General features: G+C 39.8%; 1 long non-coding RNA gene across 1 annotated transcript in view; it reads left to right on the forward strand.

Annotated features, from left to right (window-relative positions):
• Positions 1-26046, forward strand: part of LOC147938105 (uncharacterized) — a 158266-nt gene that overhangs the window by 63207 nt on the left and 69013 nt on the right. Inside the window, exon 2 of the long non-coding RNA XR_015565615.1 lies at positions 20805-21513. This is a non-coding gene — a long non-coding RNA (uncharacterized LOC147938105). The remainder of the gene's footprint in view (positions 1-20804; positions 21514-26046) is intronic.

A 26046-nucleotide genomic window follows, 5' to 3' on the forward strand; every position in this document is an offset into this window, starting at 1 on the left:
AATGTTGTTATAGCTAATGGCGAGAAGGTACCGGTTAAAGGTGTAGGAAATTTGAAATTGTTTGACAAAGTAACCAAGGCTTTTTATATGCCAACTTTCACATCAAATTTACTATCCGTTAAGAGAGCTACCACTGATTTGAATTGTTATGCAATATTTAGTCCTAACAAGGTTCATTTTCAGGATATTGAAACAAGTAAAGTTCTTGGACAAGGAGGTTCTAAGGATGATCTCTATGTGCTTGAGGACTTGAATCTATCTTCTACTTCTGCATCTTGTTTTAAATCGGTTGTTGTTAAACCTAATGACTCTATTCTTCATGCTAGATTAGGACATCCTCACACTAGAGCCTTAACCTTGATGTTTCCTAGTATTTCTTTTAAAAATGATGAATGTGAGGCTTGTATCCTTGGTAAACATTGCAAAGCTGTTTTTCCTAAATCTATTACTATGTATGAAAACTGTTTTGATTTAGTCCATTCTGATGTTTGGACATCTCCTTGCCTTTCTAGAGAAAATCAAAAGTATTTTGTTATTTTTATTGATGAAAAATCGAAATATACTTGGTTGACCTTACTCCCTTCTAAGGATAGAGTTCTTGAGGCCTTTACTAATTTCCAAAATTATGTTACTAACCACTATCATGCAAAGATTAAAATTTTGAGATCAGATAATGGTGGAGAGTACACAAGTCATGCCTTTAAACAACATCTAGCCAAACATGGAATTCTTCACCAAACTAGTTGCCCATACACACCACAACAAAATGGAGTGGCTGAGAGGAAGAATAGGCATCTCATGGAGGTTGCAAGGTCTATGATGTTCCATACAACGGTTCCAAAGCGCTTTTGGGGTGATGCTGTCCTTGCGGCCTGTTACCTTATTAATCGCACACCAACGAAGATCCTTAATGACATATCCCCATTTGAGGTATTAAACAAGGCTAAACCTACATTTGACCATCTAAGGGTGTTTGGTTGTGTTTGTTATGTGTTGCGACCAGGTGAACTACGAGACAAACTCGATGCCAAGAGTGTTAAGAGCATGTTTATCGGCTACTCCACAACACAAAAGGGCTATAAGTGCTATGATCCGGCGACAAGGAGAGTTCTCATATCTCGTGATGTCAAGTTTGTGGAGACAAAAGGATTCTATGACGAGCCCAACTGGGATGAACTACGTAACCTATCAACCACCCCATCGGATCGAACGCGGAACCTACGTGTCATCCTTGAGCGGCTAGGCATTGAAAACGATCGGGCCGCCAATGATCCTGCCGAGCCAACTGAACCTTCTGTCCCATCTACTGATCCTGTTCCTGTCGAGCCAAATGCACCAGAAACATCTATGGAAGATCATGGTACCGCGGACTCCGGACACGGACACGGACACGGACACGGACACGGACACAGTACCATTCACGGAACCGGAAGTTCCAGTCAGTGCTGAGTCCGAGGCTGGGCCTATCGTTCCTCTCCGACGAAGTCAGCGCATCAAGTTTCACCCCAACAACTGGACGAACACTCGAGTGTACTACAACAACATGGCCGTCGCGCACCCAATTCAGGCCGTATGTTCACTTGCTCATCTCCCGATTGATCATCAAGTCTTTCTTGGCCACATTGATGCGAACTGGATTCCCCAGACCTATGCTGAGGCCAAGGACCACAAGGAATGGCAAGATGCGATCAACGCTGAAAACACGGCCATGGTCCAAAACCGTACGTGGGATGAAGCCGATTTGCCCAACGGCAAGAAGGCCGTTACCTCGCGTTATATCTTCACCATCAAATACAAGAGCAATGGTGAGATCGAACGCTACAAAGCCCGGCTTGTTGCACGAGGATTCACACAAACGTATGGGGAGGACTATCTTGATACGTTTGCTCCGGTGGCCAAGCTTCACACCGTTCGAGTTGTTCTCTCTCTTGCCACCAACCTCGATTGGGAACTTTGGCAAATGGATGTTAAGAACGCCTTCTTGCAAGGAGAGCTTGAAGACGAAGTGTATATGCGGCCACCACCGGGCTTAGAAGACACCATTAGTCCGGGCAAGGTGTTAAAACTCAACAAAGCAATCTATGGCCTAAAACAGTCTCCAAGAGCATGGTACCACAAGCTAAGCACCACTCTCCTTGACAAAGGATTCCGAAAATCCGAGGCTGATCATACTCTATTCACGCTAACAAGCACAAAAGGTATAATAGTCATTCTAGTGTATGTTGATGATATCATCATCACTGGAAGTGACTCGGTAGGTATTCAAACCACTAAAACCTTTTTGAAATCAGTTTTTGATATTAAAGACCTTGGAGAGTTGAAATATTTTCTTGGGATAGAAGTTTACAGATCGGATAAAGGTCTATTCTTGTCACAAAGGAAATATGCACTTGACTTGTTGAGTGAAACAGGAAAATTAGGTTCAAAAGCGGTGTCTACACCCCTTGAAGAGAACTACAAGGCCGGAGGACAGGGGGAGCTTGATACAGCTCCGTTCAAGGACGTTAGCCTATACCGGCGCCTAGTAGGTAAGCTTATCTACTTAACGATCACACGACCTGATATTTGTTTTGCTGTGAACCAGGCCAGCCAGCATATGAAGAACCCAACGATCCATCATTGGAACATGGTGACACGAATCCTCAAGTACATCAAAGGCTCACCGGGACAAGGCATTTGGATGGGACGCAATAAGAACACCGAACTAGTGGGCTATTGCGATGCTGACTATGCCGGAGATCGAGAGGACCGCCGCTCAACTACAGGCTACTGCACGTTCCTTGGTGGTAACTTGGTCACTTGGAAGAGCAAGAAGCAAAAGGTCGTATCACTTTCAAGTGCGGAGTCCGAGTATAGAGCTATGAGGAAACTAACAACGGAACTGATGTGGTTAAAGGCACTCCTCAAGGATCTTGGAATTGAATCACCGAAACCAATCACTATGCATTGTGATAATGAAGCCGCCATCCATATCGCCACCAATTCAGTGTTTCATGAGAGAACCAAGCATATTGAAGTCGATTGTCATAAAGTTAGAGAGCAAATCAAGCTTGGGGTTGTCCTACCATGTCATACTGAAAGCAAAGAACAACTGGCTGACATCCTCACCAAAGCAGCAAGCCCACAAGTGTGTGAATACATTCACTCGAAGCTTGGCCTCATAGACCTTACTCGGCCATGAGATCCTAAATCGGCACCTACACTCTTTTTCCCTTGTGTATAGTTTTTCCCAAGTGGTTTTCTATACTAAGGTTTTTAATGAGGTGGGTGCCCATTTAGTCAAGCTTGATCCATGGCCTTAGTCAAGCTTGAGGGGGAGTCTGAAATGGGACACCACCGTCCGTACGGCCGTACGGACGTCCGTACTGTTATCAAAGTGGGCCGTCCGTACAACCATCGAGAATATCAGGTCCAGCCCATCAGTGAGAGCCTCCAACGGTCACAAGCCTTCGAGATCCTTCCTCCTTCATAACCGTTGACAAGCTGTGCAAGTGGAAGGGAAAGGAAGATCACATGTTGTGATTAAGGAGGTGTCACTATCTCCATTTGTAAATGTGTATAGCATCTTAGAGGAATATTCTTGTATGTATGACTATAATAAGGATGTAACTAGGTTACTAATAAAGTAAGAAGAGAAAATATCTCTTTCTCCAATTCTCTCCATGCGCCTACTCTCTTCCCTTCTCTATCCGATCTCTATTCTTAGTTACTCTCAAATCTCTCTAATTTAAAACTTACATTATACCCATTTTGTCCCAAAACAGGCTAACAACAAGAAAACATTGCTTAGAAGCTGTAAACAGCTATGTTAGTGTTTCTGGGGTTAAAATGTGTCTTAATCCAATGCAACTAACTAATTATAAGAGTTTGAGATAGATGTGGAGAGTTTAAAAGCCACTTATACCCACTTTGTCCCAAAACAAACTAACAGCAAGAAAAAATTGCTTAGTAGCTGTAAACAGCTAGGTTTGTGTTTATGGGGTTAAAATGTGTCTTAATCCAATGCAACTAACTAAGTATAAGAGTTTGAGATAGATGTGGAGAGTTTAAAAGCCACTTATACCCATTTGCACCAAAACAGGCTAAAACCAAGAAAACATTGCTTAGAAGCTGTAAACAGCTATGTTAGTGTTTTTGGGGTTAAAATGTGTCTTAATCCAATGCAACTATCTAATTATAAGAGTTTGAGGTAGATGTGGAGAGTTTAAAAGCCACTTGTACCCATTTTGTCCCAAAACAGGCTAACAGCAAGAAAACATTGCTTAGTAGCTGTAAACAGCTATGTTTGTGTTTATGGGGTTAAAATGTGTCTTAATCCAATGCAACTAACTAAGTATAAGAGTTTGAGATAGATGTGAAGAGTTTAAAAGCCACTTATACCCATTTTGTCCCAAAACAGGCTAAAACCAAGAAAACATTGCTTAGAAGCTGTAAACAGCTATGTTAGTGTTTATGGGGTTAAAATGTGTCTTAATCCAATGCAAGTAACTAATTATAAGAGTTTGAGATAGATGTGGAGAGTTTAAAAGCCACTTATACCCATTTTGTCCCAAAACAGGCTAAAACCAAGAAAACATTGCTTAGAAGCTGTAAACAGCTATGTTAGTGTTTCTGGGGTTAAAATGTGTCTTAATCCAATGCAACTAACTAATTATAAGAGTTTGAGATAGATGTGGAGAGTTTAAAAGCCACTTATACCCATTTTGTCCCAAAACAAACTAACAGCAAGAAAAAATTACTTAGTAGCTGTAAACAGCTATGTTTGTGTTTATGGGGTTAAAATGTGTCTTAATCCAATGCAACTAACTAAGTATAAGAGTTTGAGATAGATGTGGAGAGTTTAAAAGCCACTTATACCCTTTTTGTCCCAAAACAGGCTAAAACCAAGAAAACATTGCTTAAAAGCTGTAAACAGCTATGTTAGTGTTTATGGGGTTAAAATGTGTCTTAATCCAATGCAACTAACTAATTATAAGAGTTTGAGATAGATGTGGAGAGTTTAAAAGCCACTTATACCCATTTTGTCCCAAAACAGGCTAAAACCAAGAAATCATTGCTTAGAAGCTGTAAACAGCTATGTTAGTGTTTCTGGGGTTAAAATGTGTCTTAATCCAATGCAACTAACTAATTAGAAGTGTTTGAGATAGATGTGGAGAGTTTAAAAGCCACTTATACCCATTTTGTCCCAAAACAGGCTAACAACAAGAAAACATTGCTTAGAAGCTGTAAACAGCTATGTTAGTGTTTCTGGGGTTAAAATGTGTCTTAATCCAATGCAACTAACTAATTATAAGAGTTTGAGATAGATGTGGAGAGTTTAAAAGCCACTTATACCCACTTTGTCCCAAAACAAACTAACAGCAAGAAAAAATTGCTTAGTAGCTGTAAACAGCTAGGTTTGTGTTTATGGGGTTAAAATGTGTCTTAATCCAATGCAACTAACTAAGTATAAGAGTTTGAGATAGATGTGGAGAGTTTAAAAGCCACTTATACCCATTTGCACCAAAACAGGCTAAAACCAAGAAAACATTGCTTAGAAGCTGTAAACAGCTATGTTAGTGTTTTTGGGGTTAAAATGTGTCTTAATCCAATGCAACTATCTAATTATAAGAGTTTGAGGTAGATGTGGAGAGTTTAAAAGCCACTTGTACCCATTTTGTCCCAAAACAGGCTAACAGCAAGAAAACATTGCTTAGTAGCTGTAAACAGCTATGTTTGTGTTTATGGGGTTAAAATGTGTCTTAATCCAATGCAACTAACTAAGTATAAGAGTTTGAGATAGATGTGGAGAGTTTAAAAGCCACTTATACCCATTTTGTCCCAAAACAGGCTAAAACCAAGAAAACATTGCTTAGAAGCTGTAAACAGCTATGTTAGTGTTTATGGGGTTAAAATGTGTCTTAATCCAATGCAAGTAACTAATTATAAGAGTTTGAGATAGATGTGGAGAGTTTAAAAGCCACTTATACCCATTTTGTCCCAAAACAGGCTAAAACCAAGAAAACATTGCTTAGAAGCTGTAAACAGCTATGTTAGTGTTTCTGGGGTTAAAATGTGTCTTAATCCAATGCAACTAACTAATTATAAGAGTTTGAGATAGATGTGGAGAGTTTAAAAGCCACTTATACCCATTTTGTCCCAAAACAAACTAACAGCAAGAAAAAATTACTTAGTAGCTGTAAACAGCTATGTTTGTGTTTATGGGGTTAAAATGTGTCTTAATCCAATGCAACTAACTAAGTATAAGAGTTTGAGATAGATGTGGAGAGTTTAAAAGCCACTTATACCCTTTTTGTCCCAAAACAGGCTAAAACCAAGAAAACATTGCTTAAAAGCTGTAAACAGCTATGTTAGTGTTTATGGGGTTAAAATGTGTCTTAATCCAATGCAACTAACTAATTATAAGAGTTTGAGATAGATGTGGAGAGTTTAAAAGCCACTTATACCCATTTTGTCCCAAAACAGGCTAAAACCAAGAAATCATTGCTTAGAAGCTGTAAACAGCTATGTTAGTGTTTATGGGGTTAAAATGTGTCTTAATCCAATGCAACTAACTAATTACAAGAGTTTGAGATAGATGTGGAGAGTTTAAAAGTCACTTATTCCCATTTTGTCCCAATAGAGGCTAAAACCAAGAAAACATTGCTTAGTAGCTGTAAACAGCTATGTTAGTGTTTATGGGGTTAAAATGTGTATTAATCCAATGCAACTAACTAAATATAAGAGTTTGAGATAGATGTGGAGAGTTTAAAAGCCACTTGTACCCATTTTGCACCAAAACAGGCTAAAACCAAGAAAACATTGCTTAGAAGCTGTAAACAGTTATGTTAGTGTTTATGGGGTTAAAATGTGTCTTAATCCAATGCAACTAACTAATTATAAGAGTTTGAGATGAATGTGGAGAGTTTAAAAGCCACTTATACCCTTTTTGTCCCAAAATAGGCTAAAACCAAGAAAACATTGCTTAGAAGCTGTAAACAGCTATGTTAGTGTTTATGGGGTTAAAATGTGTGTTAATCCAATGCAACTAACTAATTATAAGAGTTTGAGATAGATGTGGAGAGTTTAAAAGCCACTTATACCCATTTTGTCCCAAAACAGGCTAAAACCAAGAAAACATTGCTTAGAAGCTGTAAACAGCTATGTTAGTGTTTATGGGGGTAAAATGTGTCTTAATCCAATGCAACTAACTACTAATATGAGTTTAAGATAGATGTGGAGAGTTTAAAAGCCACTTATACCCTTTTTGTCCCAAAATAGGCTAAAACCCAGAAAACATTGCTTAGAAGCTGTAAACAGCTATGTTAGTGTTTCTGGGGTTAAAATGTGTCTTAATCCAATGCAACTATCTAATTATAAGAGTTTGATATAGATGTGGAGAGTTTAAAAGCCACTTATATCCATTTTGTCCCAAAACAAGCTAACAGCAAAAAAACATTGCTTAGTAGCTGTAAATAGCTATGTTTGTGTTTATGGGGTTAAAATGTGTCTTAATCCAATGCAACTAACTAAGTATAAGAGTTTGAGATAGATGTGGAGAGTTTAAAAGCCACTTATACCCATTTTGCACCAAAACAGGCTAAAACCAAGAAAACATTGCTTAGAAGCTGTAAACAGCTATGTTAGTGTTTTTGGGGTTAAAATGTGTCTTAATCCAATGCAACTATCTAATTATAAGAGTTTGAGGTAGATGTGGAGAGTTTAAAAGCCACTTGTACCCATTTTGTCCCAAAACAGGCTAACAGCAAGAAAACATTGCTTAGTAGCTGTAAATAGCTATGTTTGTGTTTATGGGGTTAAAATGTGTCTTAATCCAATGCAACTAACTAAGTATAAGAGTTTGAGATAGATGTGGAGAGTTTAAAAGCCACTTATACCCATTTTGTCCCAAAACAGGCTAAAACCAAGAAAACATTGCTTAGAAGCTGTAAACAGCTATGTTAGTGTTTATGGGGTTAAAATGTGTCTTAATCCAATGCAACTAACTAATTATAAGAGGTTAAGATAGATGTGAAGAATTTAAAAGCCACTTATACCCTTTTTGTCCCAAAATAGGCTAAAACCAAGAAAACATTGCTTAGAAGCTGTAAACAGCTATGTTAGTGTTTATGGGGTTAAAATGTGTCTTAATCCAATGCAACTAACTAATTATAAGAGTTTGAGATAGATGTGGAGAGTTTAAAAGCCACTTATACCCATTTTGTCCCAAAACAGGCTAAAACCAAGAAAACATTGCTTAGAAGCTGTAAACAGCTATGTTAGTGTTTCTGGGGTTAAAATGTGTCTTAATCCAATGCAACTAACTAATTATAAGAATTTGAGATAGATGTGGAGAGTTTAAAAGCCACTTATACCCATTTTGTCCCAAAACAGGCTAAAACCAAGAAAACATTGCTTAGAAGCTGTAAACAGCTATGTTTGTGTTTATGGGGTTAAAATGTGTCTTAATCCAATGCAACTAACTAAGTATAAGAGTTTGAGATAGATGTGGAGAGTTTAAAAGCCACTTATACCCATTTTGCACCAAAACAGGCTAAAACCAAGAAAACATTGCTTAGAAGCTGTAAACAGCTATGTTAGTGTTTTTGGGGTTAAAATGTGTCTTAATCCAATGCAACTATCTAATTATAAGAGTTTGAGGTAGATGTGGAGAGTTTAAAAGCCACTTGTACCCATTTTGTCCCAAAACAGGCTAACAGCAAGAAAACATTGCTTAGTAGCTGTAAATAGCTATGTTTGTGTTTATGGGGTTAAAATGTGTCTTAATCCAATGCAACTAACTAAGTATAAGAGTTTGAGATAGATGTGGAGAGTTTAAAAGCCACTTATACCCATTTTGTCCCAAAACAGGCTAAAACCAAGAAAACATTGCTTAGAAGCTGTAAACAGCTATGTTAGTGTTTATGGGGTTAAAATGTTTCTTAATCCAATGCAACTAACTAATTATAAGAGTTTAAGATAGATGTGAAGAATTTAAAAGCCACTTATACCCTTTTTGTCCCAAAATAGGCTAAAACCAAGAAAACATTGCTTAGAAGCTGTAAACAGCTATGTTAGTGTTTATTATTGACCATGTTACTTAAGACTTGGAGGTTGTCCGTACGGACGTCCGTACGATCGTCCTAATGGCCACCCTTAAGGTTGAGGCCTATTGAGAGAAATGAGAAGGCTTGGGGTTGGAAACAATACCAAGCCCATTAGAAGGATCTCGAAGAAGAATGTGACCGTTGGAGGATAAGAGTCACGAGATAGCTTCCCTTAGGGAGACAAGGTCACGTCGCTTTCTATCTTGGGATCGCTCCCTTCTCTCTCTTCATGTCTCTATCTACAAGTTGTCGAGTTGGTGGGATTGTTAACCTAGTTTTCATTCTATTTAAGGCCTTTGGCCGACATTGTAAAAGCTATTCTAATACAAGCTCTCATTTTATCTCACATTCTCTCTAATTTGCTTCCGCATACTCAATTTAAACCAACATGGTATCAGAGCAAGTTTATTGATCCATGGTTCTATAAACTTTCTCCTCTTCTTTTTCTTGTTCTTATTTGATTCTACTTTGCATTCTCTACTCGTATACTACTCCTTTACTCTATTCTTCATTCTACTCACTCATTCGCGCTTCATTCTATCCGCTACTCTATCGTTTTTCTCGCTACTCTACCTAACAATGGACAACAACAAGCCTATTGTTACCCCGGTGGTGCTCAAAGGAGCAAACTACCTGTTGTGGAAAAGAACCACAAAGACCGCTCTCAGTGGCCGAGGACTTTGGATCCATGTAGAAACGGACCAACTCCCCAAGAAAGCCACTAAGGAGGACGGTAAAGAAGGAACGGAAGAAGACAAGGAGGCTGATCTCGAGAAGGAAGTCAAGTGGTTCCAAGAAGATCAGACCGTGCTTGCCATTCTCCAAAACTCGCTAGACGCACCGATTCTTGAAGCCTACTCGTACTGCGAGACGGCCAAAGAACTATGGGAGACGCTAGCGAATGTGTATGGGAACGTGACCAACTTGACTCGGGTATTTGAGGTCAAGAAGGCTATCAACGGTCTCCATCAAGAAGACTTGGAGTTTACCAAGCATTTTGGGAAGTTCCGGTCATTGTGGGCCGAGTTGGAGATGCTCCGGCCAAGTACTATCGATCCGGCCATCCTCAATGAACGAAAGGAGCAAGACAAGGTGTTTGGTCTCCTGCTCACTCTCAATCCGGCGTTCAATGACCTGATTAAGCACATCCTCCGTGGAGACAAGCTACCTACTCTTGAAGACGTGTGTTCTCAAGTGCAAAAGGAACAAGGTTCACTTGGTCTCTTTTGTGAAAAGGACGACTTGGCTACCGCGAACAAAGGAGTCTACAAGCAAGATGACCGGAAAACAATGGTGTGCGACCACTGCAAGAAGAAGGGACACATGAAGGACAAGTGCTGGATCCTTCACCCTCATCTCAAACCGGCTAAGTTCAAGGCGCATATCTCGCAAGAAGGACCAAGCGGCCAAGGTTTCGGTGCAGCAAACCAAGGCAACGCGGCGGCTACGGCCATGGCGGCTTCTCTTAGAGATCTTGTGAGGAAATCAGACCTGGAGGCCCTCATCAAGTCCATCGCAGCCCTAAAGGAATCTGGTATCACTTTCTTCGCTTCACAACCTAGTAAAACGCTTGTTGTAGACTCGGGTGCTTCTCATCACATGATAAGTAACCCGAGCCTTATACACAACATAAAGCCGACTGTGGGAAATGTGATTATTGCAAATGGGGATAGGATACCAGTTAAAGGTGTAGGAGATTTAAAGTTGTTTGATAAGAACTCAAAGGCCTTCTTTATGCCTAATTTTACTTCTAACCTATTATCGGTTAAGAGAGCTACAACCGATTTGAATTGTTATACCATATTTGGTCCTAACAGTGTGCATTTTCAGGATATTGAGACTGGCAAGATTCTTGGAGGTGGAGATGCTAAGGGAGATCTCTATGTCCTAGAGAAAAACTCATCAAGTTCACCTAATATGTTTTCTTTTAAATCGGACCTTAGTAGTATTTCAAGTGAAGTGTGGCATGCTAGACTAGGCCACCCTCACTCTAGAGCTTTTCAATTAATGTTGCCTAAATTTTCTTTTGATAGTTCAAGTTGTGAACCTTGTATTCTTGGCAAACATTGCAAATCGGTTTTCCCTAAATCTACTACCATTTATGAACATTGTTTTGACTTAGTACATTCTGATGTTTGGACCTCACCATGCCTATCTAGAGACAATAACAAGTATTTTGTGACTTTTATTGATGAAAAATCAAAATATACTTGGCTCACATTGTTACCATCTAAAGATAGGGTTTATGATGCATTTGTTAATTTTCAGAATTATGTTACTAATCATTTCAATGCAAAAATAAAGGTACTAAGATCAGATAATGGGGGAGAGTACATCAGTCATAGACTCAAAGATCATTTGTCCAAACACGGCATTCTACAACAAACGAGTTGTCCATATACGCCCCAACAGAATGGCGTGGCCGAGAGGAAGAACCGGCACCTTATGGAAGTGGCGAGGTCGATGATGTTCCAAACCAATGTCACCAAACGATTCTGGGGAGATGCTGTCATGACGGCTTGCTACTTGATTAATAGGACTCCTACCAAAGTTCTACAAGACAAACCTCCATATGAGGTACTCAATCAATTTAAACCATCTTTGGATCACTTACGCGTTTTCGGGTGTGTATGCTTTGTTTTGGTTCCAGGGGAACAAAGGACTAAGCTCGACGCCAAAAGCACCAAATGTATGTTCATTGGCTACTCGACAAGTCAGAAGGGCTATAAGTGCTATGATCCAGCTGCTGGCCGCCTACATATCTCTCGAGAAGTGCGGTTCCTTGAACACCAAGGATACTATGCGACAAAGGATTGGGACAGTCTCAAGGATCTCTCTCGGTCCAACTCTGATCGTTCGGCCAACCTACGGTTCCTCCTCGATCACCTCGGCATCACCACTCCATCAAGCCCGTCGAGCCATGCTCAGCCTACTCCGACCTCACATGAACCGGATGTACCCGCTATCTCACCCGTAGAAGAAGAAGTTCAAGAAAATGCCTCCGTGCCGCTTGTTCCTCCTCCGGCTGAACCATGTGCCGAGCCTACTCATGAGGACAATGATCATCTCGTGACCTCAACCGATGCTCTCCCACGGGAATCTATGGTTGCTCTTCCCCGGCAAAGTCAACGTCTAAAGTTTCATCCTTCGACATGGAAAGATAAGCGGGTCTACTACAACAATCAGGCCGTGGCCCATCCTATCCAAGCGGTGTGTTCACTTGACCTGGTTCCTCAGGAACACGCTGCCTTCCTCACCAAGATTGATGCTCAATTCGTTCCTCAAACCTATGATGAAGCCAAAGAGCACAAAGAGTGGTTAGCGGCGGTTGATGCTGAGACCGATGCTATGATCCGGAACCACACTTGGGACGAAGCGGATCTTCCCAAGGGAAAGAAGGTGGTCAGCTCAAAATGGGTCTTCACAATTAAGTACCTGAGCAATGGCGACGTGGAGCGCTATAAGGCTCGCCTTGTGGCTCGCGGTTTCACACAAACATACGGTACCGACTATACGGACACGTTTGCCCCGGTCGCCAAGCTGCACACCGTTCGTGTCGTTCTCTCCTTGGCTACAAACCTCTCGTGGGACCTTTGGCAGATGGACGTCAAGAATGCCTTCCTTCAGGGGGAGCTTGAAGAAGAAGTGTATATGCACCCACCTCCGGGCTTCGAACATCTTGTGGCTCCGGGCAAAGTTCTCCGCCTTCGCAAGGCCATCTACGGCCTCAAACAATCCCCTCGGGCGTGGTACCACAAACTCAGCTCGACACTTCGCACCAATGGTTTTCGACGCTCGGAAGCCGACCACACATTGTTCACTCTACGGACTGCCGGCGGTCGCGTCGTGGTGCTCGTCTATGTCGATGATATAATCATCACTGGCGATGACAAGGAAGGTATTTCCACTACCAAGACTCTCCTTCACTCAGCCTTTGACATCAAGGACCTCGGTGAACTGAAATATTTTCTTGGGATTGAAATCTCCCGATCGCCGGAAGGACTCTTTCTCTCCCAACGGAAGTACATGCTGGACTTGCTCAAGGAAACTGGTAAGCTGGGGGCTAAACCGGTCTCTACGCCACTAGAAGAAGGCTACCAGGTCAAGCGAAAGGGGGAGATGAAGACGTTACCGAACAAGTTGGCTGAGCCATATGAGGACGTGGGCAGATATAGGCGGCTGGTTGGGAAGCTGATTTACCTCACCATCACACGGCCGGATCTGTGCTATGCTGTGAACCAAGTAAGCCAGCACATGAAAGCACCAACAAACTTTGATTGGAACACTGTTGAGAGGATCCTATGCTATCTAAAGGGAAGCCCTGGCCGCGGCATTTGGATGGGAAAGAACAACAATACCGAGCTTGTTGGCTATTGCGACGCGGATTATGCGGGCGACACAACCGATAGAAGGTCTACAACAGGATACTGTACGTTTGTTGGTGGGAACCTAGTCACTTGGAAGTCGAAGAAACAGAAGGTGGTGTCTCAATCAAGTGCCGAGTCAGAATATAGGGCCATGAAGAAGCTCACAAACGAGCTAACTTGGCTCAAAGGTCTTCTCAAGGACCTTGGAGTGGAGATAGATGAACCCATCACTATGCACTGTGACAACAAGGCTGCAATACATATAGCAACCAACTCTGTTTTCCATGAGAGGACCAAGCATATCGAAGTAGACTGCCACACAGTGCGAGAGAAGATTGAAGAAGGGGTTGTCTTACCGTGTCACACGCCGAGCAAGGACCAACTGGCCGATATTTTCACAAAAGCCACTAGTCCACAGATTTGCGAGTATATCTCTAGCAAACTTGGACTAGTCGATCCTACACATCCATGAGAAGACTCCTCTAACCCGTGGAGAGCACACTCTTTTCCTTGATATGGTTTTATCCCATGTGGTTTTCCATATTAAGGTTTTTAACGAGGTGGTCTTGTGCGGGTTCCAAGCTTAGCCGTTTCACTTGGCTAAGCTTGAGGGGGAGTATTGACCATGTTACTTAAGACTTGGAGGTTGTCCGTACGGACGTCCGTACGATCGTCCTAATGGCCACCCTTAAGGTTGAGGCCTATTGAGAGAAATGAGAAGGCTTGGGGTTGGAAACAATACCAAGCCCATTAGAAGGATCTCGAAGAAGAATGTGACCGTTGGAGGATAAGAGTCACGAGATAGCTTCCCTTAGGGAGACAAGGTCACGTCGCTTTCTATCTTGGGATCGCTCCCTTCTCTCTCTTCATGTCTCTATCTACAAGTTGTCGAGTTGGTGGGATTGTTAACCTAGTTTTCATTCTATTTAAGGCCTTTGGCCGACATTGTAAAAGCTATTCTAATACAAGCTCTCATTTTATCTCACATTCTCTCTAATTTGCTTCCGCATACTCAATTTAAACCAACATTTATGGGGTTAAAATGTGTCTTAATCCAATGCAACTAACTAATTATAAGAGTTTGAGATAGATGTGGAGAGTTTAAAAGCCACTTATACCCATTTTGTCCCAAAACAGGCTAAAACCAAGAAAACATTGCTTAGAAGCTGTAAACAGCTATGTTAGTGTTTCTGGGGTTAAAATGTATCTTAATCCAATGCAACTAACTAATTATAAGAGTTTGAGATAGATGTGGAGAGTTTAAAAGCCACTTATACCCATTTTGTCCCAAAACAAACTAACAGCAAGAAAAAATTGCTTAGTAGCTGTAAACAGCTATGTTTGTGTTTATGGGGTTAAAATGTGTCTTAATCCAATGCAACTAACTAAGTATAAGAGTTTGAGATAGATGTGGAGAGTTTAAAAGCCACTTATACCCATTTTGTCCTAAAACAGGCTAAAACCAAGAAAACATTGCTTAGTAGCTGTAAATAGCTATGTTTGTGTTTATGGGGTTAAAATGTGTCTTAATCCAATGCAAGTAACTAAGTATAAGAGTTTGAGATAGATGTGGAGAGTTTAAAAGCCACTTAAACCCATTTTGTCCCAAAACAGGCTAAAACCAAGAAAACATTGCTTAGAAGCTGTAAACAGCTATGTTAGTGTTTATGGGGTTAAAATGTTTCTTAATCCAATTCAACTAACTAATTATAAGAGTTTAAGATAGATGTGAAGAATTTAAAAGCCACTTATACCCTTTTTGTCCCAAAATAGGCTAAAACCAAGAAAACATTGCTTAGAAGCTGTAAACAGCTATGTTAGTGTTTATGGGGTTAAAATGTGTCTTAATCCAATGCAACTAACTAATTATAAGAGTTTGAGATAGATGTGGAGAGTTTAAAAGCCACTTATACCCATTTTGTCCCAAAACAGGCTAAAACCAAGAAAACATTGCTTAGAAGCTGTAAACAGCTATGTTAGTGTTTCTGGGGTTAAAATGTGTCTTAATCCAATGCAACTAACTAAGTATAAGAGTTTGAGATAGATGTGGAGAGTTTAAAAGCCACTTATACCCATTTTGTCCCAAAACAGGCTAAAACAAAGAAAACATTGCTTAGAAGCTGTAAACAGCTATGTTAGTGTTTATGGGGTTAAAATGTGTCTTAATCCAATGCAACTAACTAATTATAAGAGTTTAAGATAGATGTGAAGAATTTAAAAGCCACTTATACCCTTTTTGTCCCAAAATAGGCTAAAACCAAGAAAACATTGCTTAGAAGCTGTAAACAGCTATGTTAGTGTTTATGGGGTTAAAATGTGTCTTAATCCAATGCAACTAACTAATTATAAGAATTTGAGATAGATGTGGAGAGTTTAAAAGCCACTTATACCCATTTAGTCCCAAAACAAACTAACAGCAAGAAAAAATTGCTTAGTAGCTGTAAACAGCTATGTTAGTGTTTATGGGGTTAAAATGTGTCTTAATCCAATGCAACTAACTAATTATAAGAGTTTGAGATAGATGTGGAGAGTTTAAAAGCCAGTTATACCCATTTTGTCCTAAAACAGGCTAAAACCAAGAAAACATTGCTTAGAAGCTGTAAACAGCTATGTTAGTGTTTCTGGGGTTAAAATGTGTCTTAATCCAATGCAACTAACTAATTATAAGAGTTTGAGATAGATGTGGAGAGTTTAAAAGCCACTTATACCCATTTTGTCCCAAAACAAACTAACAGCAAGAAAAAATTGCTTAGTAGCTGTAAACAGCTATGTTTGTGTTTATGGGGTTAAAATGTGTCTTAATCCAATGCAACTAACTAAGTATAAGAGTTTGAGATAGATGTGGAGAGTTTAAAAGCCACTTATACCCATTTTGTCCTAAAACAGGCTAAAACCAAGAAAACATTGCTTAGAAGCTGTAAACAGTTATGTTAGTGTTTATGGGGTTAAAATGTGTCTTAATCCAATGCAACTAACTAATTATAAGAGTTTGAGATGAATGTGGAGAGTTTTAAAAGCCACTTATACCCATTTTATCCCAAAACAGGCTAACAGCAAGAAAACATTGCTTAGTAGCTGTAAATAGCTATGTTAGTTTTTATGGGGTTAAAATGTGTCTTAATCCAATGCAACTAACTAATTATAAGAGTTTGAGATAGATGTGGAGAGTTTAAAAGCCACTTATACCCATTTTGTCCCAAAACAGGCTAAAACCAAGAAATCATTGCTTAGAAGCTGTAAAGAGCTATGTTAGTGTTTATGGGGTTAAAATGTCTCTTAATCCAATGCAACTAACTAATTATAAGAGTTTGAGATAGATGTGGAGAGTTTAAAAGCCACTTGTACCCATTTTGTCCCAAAACAGGCTAACAGCAAGAAAACATTGCTTAGTAGCTGTAAACAGCTATGTTTGTGTTTATGGGGTTAAAATGTGTCTTAATCCAATGCAACTAACTAAGTATAAGAGTTTGAGATAGATGTGGAGAGTTTAAAAGCCACTTATACCCATTTTGTCCTAAAATAGGCTAAAACCAAGAAAACATTGCTTAGAAGCTGTAAACAGTTATGTTAGAGTTTATGGGGTTAAAATGTGTCTTAATCCAATGCAACTAACTAATTATAAGAGTTTGAGATGAATGTGGAGAGTTTAAAAGCCACTTATACCCTTTTTGTCCCAAAATAGGCTAAAACCAAGAAAACATTGCTTAGAAGCTGTAAACAGCTATGTTAGTGTTTCTGGGGTTAAAATGTGTCTTAATCCAATGCAACTAACTAATTATAAGAGTTTGAGATAGATGTGGAGAGTTTAAAAGCCACTTATACCCATTTTGTCCCAAAACAGGCTAAAACCAAGAAAACATTGCTTAGAAGCTGTAAACAGCTATGTTAGTGTTTATGGGGGTAAAATGTGTCTTAATCCAATGCAACTAACTAATTATAAGAGTTTAAGATAGATGTGGAGAGTTTAAAAGCAACTTATACCCTTTTTGTCCCAAAATAGGCTAAAACCCAGAAAACATTGCTTAGAAGCTGTAAACAGCTATGTTAGTGTTTCTGGGGTTAAAATGTGTCTTAATCCAATGCAACTATCTAATTATAAGAGTTTGAGATAGATGTGGAGAGTTTAAAAGCCACTTATATCCATTTTGTCCCAAAACAAGCTAACAGCAAGAAAACATTGCTTAGTAGCTGTAAATAGCTATGTTTGTGTTTATGGGGTTAAAATGTGTCTTAATCCAATGCAACTAACTAAGTATAAGAGTTTGAGATAGATGTGGAGAGTTTAAAAGCCACTTATACCCATTTTGCACCAAAACAGGCTAAAACCAAGAAAACATTGCTTAGAAGCTGTAAACAGCTATGTTAGTGTTTTTGGGGTTAAAATGTGTCTTAATCCAATGCAACTATCTAATTATAAGAGTTTGAGGTAGATGTGGAGAGTTTAAAAGCCACTTGTACCCATTTTGTCCCAAAACAGGCTAACAGCAAGAAAACATTGCTTAGTAGCTGTAAATAGCTATGTTTGTGTTTATGGGGTTAAAATGTGTCTTAATCCAATGCAACTAACTAAGTATAAGAGTTTGAGATAGATGTGGAGAGTTTAAAAGCCACTTATACCCATTTTGTCCCAAAACAGGCTAAAACCAAGAAAACATTGCTTAGAAGCTGTAAACAGCTATGTTAGTGTTTATGGGGTTAAAATGTGTCTTAATCCAATGCAACTAACTAATTATAAGAGTTTAAGATAGATGTGAAGAGTTTAAAAGCCACTTATACCCTTTTTGTCCCAAAATAGGCTAAAACCAAGAAAACATTGCTTAGAAGCTGTAAACAGCTATGTTAGTGTTTATGGGGTTAAAATGTGTCTTAATCCAATGCAACTAACTAATTATAAGAGTTTGAGATAGATGTGGAGAGTTTAAAAGCCACTTATACCCATTTTGTCCCAAAACAGGCTAAAACCAAGAAAACATTGCTTAGAAGCTGTAAACAGCTATGTTAGTGTTTCTGGGGTTAAAATGTATCTTAATCCAATGCAACTAACTAATTATAAGAGTTTGAGATAGATGTGGAGAGTTTAAAAGCCACTTATACCCATTTTGTCCCAAAACAAACTAACAGCAAGAAAAAATTGCTTAGTAGCTGTAAACAGCTATGTTTGTGTTTATGGGGTTAAAATGTGTCTTAATCCAATGCAACTAACTAAGTATAAGAGTTTGAGATAGATGTGGAGAGTTTAAAAGCCACTTATACCCATTTTGTCCTAAAACAGGCTAAAACCAAGAAAACATTGCTTAGAAGCTGTAAACAGTTATGTTAGTGTTTATGGGGTTAAAATGTGTCTTAATCCAATGCAACTAACTAATTATAAGAGTTTGAGATGAATGTGGAGAGTTTTAAAAGCCACTTATACCCATTTTATCCTAAAACAGGCTAACAGCAAGAAAACATTGCTTAGTAGCTGTAAATAGCTATGTTAGTTTTTATGGGGTTAAAATGTGTCTTAATCCAATGCAACTAACTAATTATAAGAGTTTGAGATAGATGTGGAGAGTTTAAAAGCCACTTATACCCATTTTATCTCAAAACAGGCTAAAACCAAGAAATCATTGCTTAGAAGCTGTAAAGAGCTATGTTAGTGTTTATGGGGTTAAAATGTGTCTTAATCCAATGCAACTAACTAATTATAAGAGTTTGAGATAGATGTGGAGAGTTTAAAAGCCACTTGTACCCATTTTGTCCCAAAACAGGCTAACAGCAAGAAAACATTGCTTAGTAGCTGTAAACAGCTATGTTTGTGTTTATGGGGTTAAAATGTGTCTTAATCCAATGCAACTAACTAAGTATAAGAGTTTGAGATAGATGTGGAGAGTTTAAAAGCCACTTATACCCATTTTGTCCTAAAACAGGCTAAAACCAAGAAAACATTGCTTAGAAGCTGTAAACAGTTATGTTAGAGTTTATGGGGTTAAAATGTGTCTTAATCCAATGCAACTAACTAATTATAAGAGTTTGAGATGAATGTGGAGAGTTTAAAAGCCACTTATACCCTTTTTGTCCCAAAATAGGCTAAAACCAAGAAAACATTGCTTAGAAGCTGTAAACAGCTATGTTAGTGTTTATGGGGTTAAAATGTGTCTTAATCCAATGCAACTAACTAATTATAAGAGTTTGAGATAGATGTGGAGTGTTTAAAAGCCACTTATACCCATTTTGTCCCAAAACAGGCTAAAACCAAGAAAACATTGCTTAGAAGCTGTAAACAGCTATGTTAGTGTTTCTGGGGTTAAAATGTGTCTTAATCCAATGCAACTAACTAATTATAAGAGTTTGAGATAGATGTGGAGAGTTTAAAAGCCACTTATACCCATTTTGTCCCAAAACAGGCTAAAACCAAGAAATCATTGCTTTGTTGGGATTTATGAGACAAAGCTCACAAGAGAGGGTAGACAAACACTTGGTGAATGAATCCCCCTTTACCCACAACAAACTAACTCATTCTCAAGGGGGAGGAGAGAACATCAACTTGTGATGAACTCCCCATAAACAAGCTAGATAGAACCCAAATACTAGAGAGTAAGCGGATCCTAACTAGGAGAAGCACTAGTTTGAGACTTATCCTCTTCTAGTATCACAACACTTAGAGTTTGTGTACTTAGGAGAAGGAGGATTAAGAATCAGTAATCTAGGCTAAGTAAAGCAGTAAATAAGAAGAGTTTAGGTGGATTTGAGAAGAGAATAGGCTGCCTTAAGGGCAGCCCCTAACCGCTAATCCTAAACTCTCTACATTGTTAATATGAACAAGAACACAAGTAGAGAGGGGAAATCGGATTCTCTTCTATTAGATAATATGTTGATGTGTTACAAAATGAGAGATTACAATGCTTAATATAGGAGAACAAATGTATATGGCCGTTTGAGATAAATGAGAGGTGAGAGTGACATATAGCCGTTGGTGCACAAGTGGGTGTATGGTGAAAGGGACAGCTCCTTCCCTTGGTTGTCTCATTCTTCACCAACCAAGGTCTCACATGCTTCCTTCCTTCCCTTCTTTTCCCTTTGTGAGACATTTAACTTCTTCTTGGGCCTCTTCTTCTTATAAGGCCTTTACTTCACAATTCTTCTCACATTGCTCTTATGGCCTTGCTGACCACTCTCATTGTTCTCACGGCCCACATGGCCTTATTGGCCACTCTTATTGTGCTCACGGCCTTACTGGCCGCTCCCACACCACTCATGGCCTTACCGGCCACACTTCTTGTACTAGCAGCCTTACCGGCCACTCTCTTCTTCCTTGTGCAGCTCGGCCTCACCGGCCTCACTCTCTCTTCTCCTTCATATATACTAATAGTACGGACGGGCCTGTACGGACGGGCCTGTACGGACGGGCCTGTACGGACGGGCCTGTACGGACGGGCCTTCTCTTCAATGTGTTCACGGCCTAACTGGCCGCTCACCGGACATGGGTCCGTTCACGGACACGGTACATGGTACCGGACACGGTACATGGTCGCTCACGGACACGGACATGGCCTTACCGGCCTTTACATGGCCTTTCCGGCCTTTCTTCTCTTCTTCCAAGGCTCGGCCTTACCGGCCTCTCCTCTCTCCTCCTTGGTACATTCTAATACTCCCCCGCACGCTTGATCGGTGGGACACCATGGGGACCAAAGATCAAGGGTGGACTAGTGTCATCTACCTCATTAAAAACCTCAACAAAGAAAACCTCTTGGGATAAAACTTTGTTAAGGGAAAAAGAGTATAGACTCCACTATCCATGATGTCCCTTGACCTTGGTTTGCAAAGAACTAGCTCCCTTCTCTTCATGATTTGAACCGCTCCTACTCCTTAGCCCACCTTGCCGTTAGCACATTCCTTATGATCTCCATCCTTGCGCCTTTAGAATTTCTTTGAGGCTCTCATAGTCTCCTTTACCCCTTAAACAAGTGATAAAGAAGAAAAGAATAAGTGTTTGCTATGAGGAATATCAAAGAAAATTTCTAAAAGTGTGACAATTTAAGAGAACATATTAAAGACTAAAGACTAGTAATGAAGCTAAGGTAATGAATTTATGAATTAAAATAGAGAAGAGTTTAGAGCACAGCCTTTATGGTGTTTTGATGGATAGGAGGGAGAGAGTTGATCACTGTTGCGGTTTGGAATTCCTCCTTGAGACCGCTCCTCTAACCATGGTTTTAAACCCGGTCAGTTTTATTTGTCAGACTGACACATGCCCACTGAATCGGACATAACTTTCGAACGGCTGCTCGGATTGGTATGATTCCACTTCCACTGGCAAGATGACTCTGTGGTCTCGAACTTTAATGAAGAACGCGGAAGCCGAATCGCAGTGGAAGGGTTTCGTCCGAGTCGATCTTTGAGACGCTTCGGCTGAGCTTTAAGTAAAGACTTTTGCTTGTGGCCGAGCAGAATCTGTGAGGTACGGTCTGAAGTCACTTGATCTCCCCCGTAACCTTTACTTGATGATGGGCTGAAACCTCATCACCTCAGTTGAAGCCTTGTGCATCACCGTTCTTGTGCACATCCAATCAACAGTTGAAACCTTGTGCATCACCTTTCCTAAAGACCATTGTGCACATCCGATCAACAACTTGGCACTAACACACATGCTCTTGGACTGATTCATCACCTTCCACCAGCTTAACAAAGACTTGGTGGCCCTTGGTTCTAACTCCAGGCATTGTGCTGCGCTCTTACATGGCTATCTTGTAGCCTTCAACCTCGCCACTTCTTCTTCTTGAGATAGTAGGCGAGCTCCACACAATCTTCAAGGCTGAAGCTGAAACCAAATTCAATGGAACAGATTCTAAACAAGAGATTGTTAGAGATTAGAGAATAGAGAATATAGAATATTACTGAAAATAAAATAGAATTTAGAGAATAAGTAACCAGAGAATTAGTAACCAAGAGTATAGAGTATAGTAGAGTATATGGGCGGAAGTATAAGGTGAGTGGAGAGTAGAATAGAGAATTTGCTCAAGAGTTCTTATGGACAGAGTTATACTCTGTTTTCTTGAGTTTGCAGAAGCTTTGACAGCCAAGAGCATCCAACATTCAACAAGACTTTGGTGCTTTAATGGCTGAAACACATGGACCGTTTGGAAAATTAATTTCTCCAACGGTTTGGACCTAACTCATGGTAGAATCACTTAAACAAAGTGTTCTCCAAGATCTTAAGGCTTTAGATCCACGAAAATAACATATAGAAGATGTTTTTCGTGGTCCCAAGCAAAGAAGAAACAACAAAAGCCTTTGGAACAACCTATTGTCCAACGGTTAAAAGAATGCATCTTTGAACAGCTTTAGTCTAGTTGACCAAGCGGACATGAGATGCGAAAATTAAGATCTCTCTCTTCTTCAAGCTTGAATCTGGACACACCATAGGGCCAGAAACAAAGCTTTCTCAACATTGAGAAGAAGAAGTAGCGATTTAGTAATTAAGCCTTTAAAGGAAATTTAACAAAAGCAAAATTAAACCTTTAGAGGAAAATTAACTAAATCCTAAGAGAGCTAAATCCTAAGAATTTCGTGGCTCATACAAGCACACAAGAACCGTGAATCCTCACCATGAACAACACAATTTGCTCAATGGTTCATCACTTCCCACACATCCCAAAATAAACAAAGCTATTACCAAATCGGTAAAGCTTAAGGATGGGGCTTGTAAAATCGATTTCTTTCCACACACTTGGTCTACAAATTCTAACAAGACAAGAGACCAAGCTTACTCAACAATGAGCTGCTAGAGAATCGATTTAATCAACAAAAACAAAATTAAAGCTTTAAAGAAACTAAGCTAAGCGATTTAACACCTAAGCAAAGTCTAAAACTTTAACTAAGCTAACTCCTAAGAAAACGACTTTGAGAATGAGTTTGAGTCACCAAGAACAGAGCCTGCTCTGATACCATGTTGGGATTTATGAGACAAAGCTCACAAGAGAGGGTAGACAAACACTTGGTGAATGAATCCCCCTTTACCCACAACAAACTAACTCATTCTCAAGGGGGAGGAGAGAACATCAACTTGTGATGAACTCCCCATAAACAAGCTAGATAGAACCCAAATACTAGAGAGTAAGCGGATCCTAACTAGGAGAAGCACTAGTTTGAGACTTATCCTCTTCTAGTATCACAACACTTAGAGTTTGTGTACTTAGGAGAAGGAGGATTAAGAATCAGTAATCTAGGCTAAGTAAAGCAGTAAATAAGAAGAGTTTAGGTGGATTTGAGAAGAGAATAGGCTGCCTTAAGGGCAGCCCCTAACCGCTAATCCTAAACTCTCTACATTGTTAATATGAACAAGAACACAAGTAGAGAGGGGAAATCGGATTCTCTTCTATTAGATAATATGTTGATGTGTTACAAAATGAGAGATTACAATGCTTAATATAGGAGAACAAATGTATATGGCCGTTTGAGATAAATGAGAGGTGAGAGTGACATATAGCCGTTGGTGCACAAGTGGGTGTATGGTGAAAGGGACAGCTCCTTCCCTTGGTTGTCTCATTCTTCACCAACCAAGGTCTCACATGCTTCCTTCCTTCCCTTCTTTTCCCTTTGTGAGACATTTAACTTCTTCTTGGGCCTCTTCTTCTTATAAGGCCTTTACTTCACAATTCTTCTCACATTGCTCTTATGGCCTTGCTGACCACTCTCATTGTTCTCACGGCCCACATGGCCTTATTGGCCACTCTTATTGTGCTCACGGCCTTACTGGCCGCTCCCACACCACTCATGGCCTTACCGGCCACACTTCTTGTACTAGCAGCCTTACCGGCCACTCTCTTCTTCCTTGTGCAGCTCGGCCTCACCGGCCTCACTCTCTCTTCTCCTTCATATATACTAATAGTACGGACGGGCCTGTACGGACGGGCCTGTACGGACGGGCCTGTACGGACGGGCCTGTACGGACGGGCCTTCTCTTCAATGTGTTCACGGCCTAACTGGCCGCTCACCGGACATGGGTCCGTTCACGGACACGGTACATGGTACCGGACACGGTACATGGTCGCTCACGGACACGGACATGGCCTTACCGGCCTTTACATGGCCTTTCCGGCCTTTCTTCTCTTCTTCCAAGGCTCGGCCTTACCGGCCTCTCCTCTCTCCTCCTTGGTACATTCTAATATGCTTAGAAGCTGTAAAGAGCTATGTTAGTGTTTATGGGGTTAAAATGTCTCTTAATCCAATGCAACTAACTAATTATAAGAGTTTGAGATAGATGTGGAGAGTTTAAAAGCCACTTGTACCCATTTTGTCCCAAAACAGGCTAACAGCAAGAAAACATTGCTTAGTAGCTGTAAACAGCTATGTTTGTGTTTATGGGGTTAAAATGTGTCTTAATCCAATGCAACTAACTAAGTATAAGAGTTTGAGATAGATGTGGAGAGTTTAAAAGCCACTTATACCCATTTTGTCCTAAAACAGGCTAAAACCAAGAAAACATTGCTTAGAAGCTGTAAACAGTTATGTTAGAGTTTATGGGGTTAAAATGTGTCTTAATCCAATGCAACTAACTAATTATAAGAGTTTGAGATAGATGTGGAGAGTTTAAAAGCCACTTATACCCATTTTGTCCCAAAACAGGCTAAAACCAAGAAAACATTGCTTAGAAGCTGTAAACAGCTATGTTAGTGTTTATGGGGGTAAAATGTGTCTTAATCCAATGCAACTAACTAATTATAAGAGTTTAAGATAGATGTGGAGAGTTTAAAAGCCACTTATACCCTTTTTGTCCCAAAATAGGCTAAAACCCAGAAAACATTGCTTAGAAGCTGTAAACAGCTATGTTAGTGTTTCTGGGGTTAAAATGTGTCTTAATCCAATGCAACTATCTAATTATAAGAGTTTGAGATAGATGTGGAGAGTTTAAAAGCCACTTATATCCATTTTGTCCCAAAACAAGCTAACAGCAAGAAAACATTGCTTAGTAGCTGGAAAGAGCTATGTTAGTGTTTATGGGGTTAAAATGTCTCTTAATCCAATGCAACTAACTAATTATAAGAGTTTGAGGTAGATGTGGAGAGTTTAAAAGCCACTTGTACCCATTTTGTCCCAAAACAGGCTAACAGCAAGAAAACATTGCTTAGTAGCTGTAAATAGCTATGTTTGTGTTTATGGGGTTAAAATGTGTCTTAATCCAATGCAACTAACTAAGTATAAGAGTTTGAGATAGATGTGGAGAGTTTAAAAGCCACTTATACCCATTTTGTCCCAAAACAGGCTAAAACCAAGAAAACATTGCTTAGAAGCTGTAAACAGCTATGTTAGTGTTTATGGGGTTAAAATGTGTCTTAATCCAATGCAACTAACTAATTATAAGAGTTTAAGATAGATGTGAAGAGTTTAAAAGCCACTTATACCCTTTTTGTCCCAAAATAGGCTAAAACCAAGAAAACATTGCTTAGAAGCTGTAAACAGCTATGTTAGTGTTTATGGGGTTAAAATGTGTCTTAATCCAATGCAACTAACTAATTATAAGAGTTTGAGATAGATGTGGAGAGTTTAAAAGCCACTTATACCCATTTTGTCCCAAAACAGGCTAAAACCAAGAAAACATTGCTTAGAAGCTG

Source organism: Camelina sativa, chromosome 9, assembly GCF_030686135.1.
Source record: "Camelina sativa cultivar CO46 ecotype springtype chromosome 9, ASM3068613v1".
In the NCBI taxonomy this organism is placed as follows: domain Eukaryota; kingdom Viridiplantae; phylum Streptophyta; class Magnoliopsida; order Brassicales; family Brassicaceae; genus Camelina; species Camelina sativa.